The sequence below is a fragment of the Procambarus clarkii genome, chromosome 27 (genome assembly GCF_040958095.1).
Source record: "Procambarus clarkii isolate CNS0578487 chromosome 27, FALCON_Pclarkii_2.0, whole genome shotgun sequence".
In the NCBI taxonomy this organism is placed as follows: domain Eukaryota; kingdom Metazoa; phylum Arthropoda; class Malacostraca; order Decapoda; family Cambaridae; genus Procambarus; species Procambarus clarkii.
The window spans coordinates 4559440-4567017 of NC_091176.1; positions in this window are offsets into that span (position 1 = coordinate 4559440).

Here is a 7578-nt window from a genome sequence, read left to right on the forward strand (position 1 = left end):
AAATAAAATTAAATTAAATAAAATAAAATAAAATGTTTATTCAGGTAAAAGTACATCCATACAAGATGAGTTAAAATATAATTTTTAATTTATAGATAGAGGTAGTACATACAATACCTAAAGCCACTAATATGCACAGCGTTTCGGGCAAGGTGTGGTGGGGGAAAAACACTTAGACTAAAACTTAATACTAATTGAGATCAAAGCATAAATTGAGTTGAAAAAGGGATAAAAAACATGGTGGAAATCAGCAGTTATACAAGTTGGTCATCAAACATTATAGTTTGAAAATAGAAAAACATGGGTTGACATTTAAGGGGTGAGGTAGGTTACATGGAGTTAATTAGGTAGTACTTACTTTTTATCTTAAACTGGTTGAGAGAGGTACAGTCTTTAACATGGTTGGGAAGGTCATTCCACATTCTGGGTCCCTTGATTTGTAGAGCATTTCTAGTTTGATTAAATCGCACTCTTGGAATATCAAATAGGTATTTGTTTCTGATGTGGTGCCCATGGGTTCTGTTACAACCTTCTAGGAAGCGTATAAGTAAAGTACTAAAGTAAATTTTATTTAGGAAATTACATTCATAGTTGATTTACAAACATAATGTTGGATTTAAAGATAGAGGTAGTACATACAATACCTAAAGCCACTAGTACGCATAGCGTTTCGGGCAGGAAAAACATTAAAGACTAAAACTTAATACTAATTGAGATTAAAGTATAAAATGTGTTGACAAAAAATAAAAATGAAAAGGGGGAACATGGCAGAAAAAACAGCACAAATACAATTAGGTCGACAAACAGCATTGTTTAAAAATAGCAGACATGGGTTGACAACAGAGGGGTAAGGTAGGTTACAGGGAATGTATTAGGTAGTGCTTAGTTTTTATCTTAAACTGGTTGAGAGAGGTACAGTCTTTAACATGGTTGGGAAGGTTATTCCACATTCTGGGTCCCTTGATTTGTAGAGCATTTCTAGTTTGACTAAGTCGTACTCTAGGAATATCAAAACTGTATTTATTTCTGGTGTGGTGCTCATGGGTAATTCTGTTACAACCTTCTATGAAGCTTTTGAGGTCAGGATTGGCATTACAGTTTAGTGTTTTATATATGTATAATACACGTGAGAGAATGTGCAGTGACTTAATATCTAACATATTCAGAGTAGGGGTACCGAGTGATGTCTTGGGCCAGAGTTGGATATTGTCCTAATAGCAGCTTTGTGTTGAGTTTTATTACTGATGTTAATGTTGTCTATCTGTAACTGAATTGCATTCGATGGTTTGCTTCCAAATAAGATGTAGTAGGTCTTTTTTATGTTTAGTGTGAGTTTGTTGGTTGACATCCATAAGTGGACTTTTTTAAATTCATTATTCACAACATTATTTAGTGTATGTGGGTTGGGGTCTGAATAGATGAGGGTAGTATCGTCAGCAAAGAATAGAGGTTTAAGAATATTAGAGACATTAGGCAGATCATTGATATACATAAGAAATAGAAGAGGTCGCAAGATACTGCCCTGTGGCACTCCAACGGTTATTGGTAGAGTAGAAGAGGTTGTATCATTGATGGCTACACATTGATGTCTATCACTAAGATAGGATCGGATATAGTTCAGGGCAAGGCCTCGGATTCCATAATGCTTCGTCGGAGGCCTGGTCGACGACCGGGCCGCGGGGACGCTAAGCCCCGTCAGCACCTCAAGGTATGCTGGAGTTTAAGTAAGAGGTAGTTGTGATTAACAGTATCAAAGGTTTTTCTTAGGTCAATGAAGAGTCCAATCGGAAACTCATTTTTGTCAAGGGCTGAGTAGATTACGTCAAGGAGACTAATGATTGCATCATTGGTGCTCTTTTGGGACCGGAAGCCAAACTGGCAGGGGCTGAGTATGTCGAATTTTACGAGGTAGGAATAGAGCTGTTTGTAGATAATTTTTTCAAATATTTTTGATAGAATGGGTAGGTTTGATACTGGTTTATAATTGTTTATGTCCGCCGGATTGCCTCCTTTATGGACTGGCGTTACTCTTGTTTTTTTTTTAAGGATATCAGAGAAGGTGTGGCACTCTATGGATTTGTTGAACAGTAGAGCTATGGGTGGCGCAAAGGCATACATTTCATTTCTTCCATAAAAGTGTTCCCAGTTATCTATGAAAGATATTGCATTGGATTTGCAATATCTTTCCAGCCGGCAATTGACACCAAGTGCCCTCGACAACTATTCATTCCCAACGCTCTTTCTTTGAAGAATGCCACATATGATCGGGATTCCTCCCTTGCTCCTAACTAATTCTATGGCTTTGTTAAATTTCTGTATCAGTTCCTCACTCCTAACTCGTCCAACATCATTACCCCCTGCACTAATACAAATAATGGGTTTGTTCCCATTTCCCGTCATAATATCTTTCATGCTGTCAACAATATCTCCAATTCCAGCTCCCCTCTCCTATCCTTTCCCTAATCTTTGTTCGATATAACTGAAAAAATTCTTTAGGATTTGCCTTTGCTTGCCCTGCTATACGAACTTTATAGTTTCTTTTTGCCTTCCTTGGCTGCCCTCAGCTCCCCAAGGTATAACTGTGACGTGCTTATCTCTGAAGCTAGACTCAGATATAATGAAATAATCAATGATGGAGTCAGAGTCTGTCTCCTGTGGATTCCTTCCCATATTGGTCCCCGAATGCATGATAGAACTGATGAGTTGGCCGAGACTTTTGCTCGTAAAGAGGGAATTGATTACCAACTTGGAGTGCCTTTGAGCAGCCTGAGGGCAGCAATATCCCAGGAACATCAACTAAATTTCGGAGACTTGAGGCAAAGTGAAATTCACACCAGTTACTCCTTCTATCATCATTCTATTATGCAGGAAGAACGGCACGTCTATGGGTCATCCAATAATGTTAGCAGACTTCTAGTAGAAGTTACCACTGCTAGGCTTAGGCTCGGCTCCAAGTACCTCTGGGAGCTTGTAACATCTGCTGATGTAGATTTGACTAAATGTAAACTCTGTCAGCAGAACTATTCGCATACTTTACGTCATTATATAATACAATGTGAAAAAAAATCGCGGAATTTAGAGATAACACCATCAATAGTGTCCAAGAAATGTGTAAGTATTTCATTCATAATGATGTGCTGCCCGAAATCTTAGTCAAGTATCCAAAATTTGCTTACTGTAAGTAATGCATGCACATGACTGTAAAGCTGCCGCCCAGTTGGGTGGGTGTGGAGCACATGACTGTAAAGCTGCCGCCCAGTTGGGTGGGTGTGGAGCACATGACTGTAAAGCTGCCGCCCAGTTGGGTGGGTGTGCAGCAAGACTAGTAACTGTGTGACTCACCATAGATGTAAAGTGCCTTGTATAGTGACTGTTGTGAGCCTCTTGTTGATTACTTGTCACACAAACGATTATTGATGTGTGTATTTGTGTGGGTGATTAAATGTGTATGTGTATGTATATATGTATGTGTATGTATATATGTATGTGTATGTATATATGTATGTGTATGTATATATGTATGTGTATGTATATATGTATGTGTATGTATATATGTATACGTATATATATATATATATATATATATATATATATATATATATATATATATATATATATATATATATATATATATATATATATAGGCTATAATGTGTACATGTATATATAACATTAATAATTTTGTAACTAGCGTCAAAATTTTTTTATTTGCTTAGCTAAACGAACTAGAGGGTTCAGTTCCTGAGCCGATTATGTGCCTCTGTAATCCTTTACACCACCGCCCACGGGATGGGTATGGGGTGCATAATAAAGAAAGAAATTGAATTTTTGCCATCCTTTTTCTTAGACAACACATTAAGGAACCTACGGGGGAAAATAATACTTTAGATATAGTGTTAACCAACAGAGAAGCGCAAATTAATGACATCGAAATAGGGAGCGAGCTAGGGAACAGTGATCACAATGAAATCAGATTTAGCATAGAATGGAATAGACCTGTAGGAGAAAATTCTGTTAAAGTGCCAGATTTTCGAAAAGCTGATTTCAATAGCCTAAGAAATTTTTTGGGTCAAATAGATTGGAAAGTCTTGGGGATGGGGTGTAGGCTAGACGTGAACCCAGCGACAGGTGACGTAAAAGGGGATTTCGATGTGGATTCAAAATATAACCTTTTTAAAAATATTCTAAGCAAAGCCCAGGAACGTAGTATACCATATAAATTGAATAAATAAATAAACATATAATAAATAAATAAATAAATTAATAAATAAATAAATAAATAAATGTTTATTTAGGTAAGGTACATACATACAAGAGATTTTACAAAGATTGATGGATTTATAGATAGAGCTAGTACATACAATGCCTAAAGCCACTATTACGCAAAGCGTTTCGGGCAGGTAAAACATTAATGACTAAAGCTTAATACTAATTGGGTATAAAGAATAAAATGTGTTGAGAACAAATAAAAATAGAGATAAAAGAGGGGGGGAACATGGCTGAAAAAGCAGCACAAATACAATTAGGTCGACAAACAGCGTTGTTTAAAAAAAAAAGACATGGGTTGACAATTTTTAAGAAAGGAGTCACTTGCGTCAAACTATCGGCCAATTAGCCTAACGTCTATTGTGGGAAAGTTACTTGAATCAATAATTGCAAATACAATTCGTCTTCATCTTGAAAAACATAAATTAATAAATGAGTCGCAACGTGGTTTTACAAATGGCCCTTCATGTTTAACCAATTTGCTATCTTTTTATTCCAGCATAGGTGAGGCAGTTGATAGTGGTAAGGATTGTGATGTTGTGTACCTTGACTTTAGCAAAGCTTTTAGATCGAATACTAATGATCCAAAGTGGATAACAAATGATCTGAAGAACCTTATAGGTAAAAAGAGAGCTTGGTACAAAAGGATTAAGAATGGGGAAGTCAGTTTAGAACAGGAATTCGTACAACTGGTTAGAAATGTTAAAAAAGAGATAAGGAAAGTAAAAAGAAACTACGAAGTTCGCATAGCAGGGCAAGCGAAGACAAATCCTAAAGGAATTTTTCTGTTATATCGAACTAAGACTAGGGAAAGGATAGGTTCATTAAAAACTGAGACAGGTCAAATAACGGATAATGACAAGGAGATGAGTAGCATTTTTAATAAATATTTTGTGTCTGTATTTACTAAAGAAGAACTTAACAATATGCCTTCAGCCGAACACGTCAATGTGGGTGGGAACGAGGACAGGTTGACTAGTTTAGCAGTTACCAGGGAGGATGTAATTAAACAAATAGTAAAACTAAAACCAAACAAATCCCCAGGGCCGGATGAAGTGTTTGCCAGGGTGCTTAAAGAATGCAAAGAGGAGCTTTCCGATCCACTGTCTACCATATTTAATAAATCAATAGAGTTAGGCAGAGTGCCAGAGTCAAGGAAGATAGCTAATGTGGTACCAATTTTTAAGAAAGGAGATAGATCACTTGCGTCAAACTATCGGCCAATTAGCCTAACGTCTATTATGGGAAAGTTACTTGAATCAATAATTGCAAATACAATTCGTCTTCATCTTGAAAAACATAAATTAATAAATGAGTCGCAACGTGGTTTTACAAATGGCTGTTCATGTTTAACCAATTTGCTATCTTTTTATTCCAGCATAGTTGAGGCAGTTGATAGTGGTAAGGATTGTGATGTTGTGTACCTTGACTTTAGCAAAGCTTTTGATACAGTGCCACATGAAAGAGTGATTAAAAAGATAGAGGCTCATGGTATTGGAGGTGCTATATTAAGTTGGATTAGGGCATGGCTATTCCAAAGGAAACAGAGAGTTAGTATAAATGGGGTTAAGTCAGAGTGGGATAATGTTGTTAGTGGAGTGCCTCAAGGCTCTGTCCTGAGACCTCTGTTGTTTATAATATATATAAATGATTTAGATTCAGGTTTGAGTAGCAACATTTGCAAATTTGCCGATGATACAAAAATCGGTAGGGAAATTTACACGGATGAAGACTCACTATCACTTCAAGTTGATCTAAATAGGGGTTTGAAGTGGTCAAAAGATTGGCAGATGCAGTTTAATGCTGATAAATGTAAAGTTCTCAGGCTAGGTAATGATGATAGAGTTACAAGATACGAGCTAGATGGTGTTGAGATTGCGAAGTCGGATTGCGAAAGGGATCTGGGCGTTATCTTGAGGTTATCTTGAGATGATTTCGGGGCTTTAGTGTCCCCGCGGCCCGGTCCTCGACCAGGCCTCCACCCCCAGGAAGCAGCCCGTGACAGCTGACTAACACCCAGGTACCTATTTTACTGCTAGGTAACAGGGGCATAGGGTGAAAGAAACTCTGCCCATTGTTTCTCGCCGGCGCCTGGGATCGAACCCAGGACCACAGGATCACAAATCCCGCGTGCTCTCCGCTCGGCCGACCGGCTAGTGAGAATTTAAAACCAAAGGATCAATGCATGAATGTTCGTAATAAGGCAAATAGGACACTGGGATTTATTAATCGAAGCGTTAGTAACAAGACACCTGGTGTTGTTCTTCAGTTATATCTTGTTCTGGTTAGGCCCCATTTAGATTATGCAGTTCAGTTTTGGTCACCGCACTATAGAATGGATATAAATTCACTTGAACGTGCCCAGCGTAGGATGACTAAGTTAATTCCCCAAATTAGAAATCTTTCATACGAAGAAAGATTAACAAAGCTTAAATTGCATTCACTGGAAAGGCGAAGAGTTAGGGGTGACATGATAGAGGTTTACAAGTGGATGAATGGACATAACAAAGGGGATATTAATGGAGTATTAAAAGTATCAACACAAGACAGAACGCGAAGCAATGGGTATAAATTGGACAAGTTTAAATTTAGGAAAGATTTGGGTAAATACTAGTTCGGTAACAGGGTTGTTGATTTGTGGAACCAATTACCACGAAACGTAGTGGAGGTGGGGTCCCTCGATTGTTTCAAGTGTGGGTTGGACATGTATATGAGTGGGATTGGGCGGTTATAGATGGGAGCTGCCTCGTATGGGCCAATAGGCCTTTTGCAGTTACCTTCATTCTTATGTTCTTATGTACTGCTGCGCTCCTCATTTGCTTCTTCTTGGCGGTGTTCAGTCAGCCTTAGCTCCCTCATCTGTTGTACCCCCTCCCGCAGGGAATTCATCACTGTCCTCAGAGCTCCACATAGCTCCCTCACTAGCACCAGTTCACTCACTACAACTTACATTTTCAGTATCAGGACAATTGGAGCTCCAGCTACGCACCCTCTCACTGTGACTAACATAAAATTGAGTATGTCGAATTTTACGAGGTGCGAGTAGAGCTGTTTGTAAACAATTTTTTCAAATATTTTTTTATAATATGGGTAGGTTTGATATTGGTCTGTAATTGTTTATGTCTGCCGCATTGCCTCCTTTATGGACTGGCTTTACTCGTGCTTTTTTATATCAGGGAAGGTATGATACTCTAGAGATGTGTTGAACAGCAGAACTATGGGTGGCGCAAGGGCATGGGAGCCACTCTTGTATACCATGGATGGTATTTCACTATTGTTCCCAGCTTTGATTTTCAGTTTTACAACTGTATA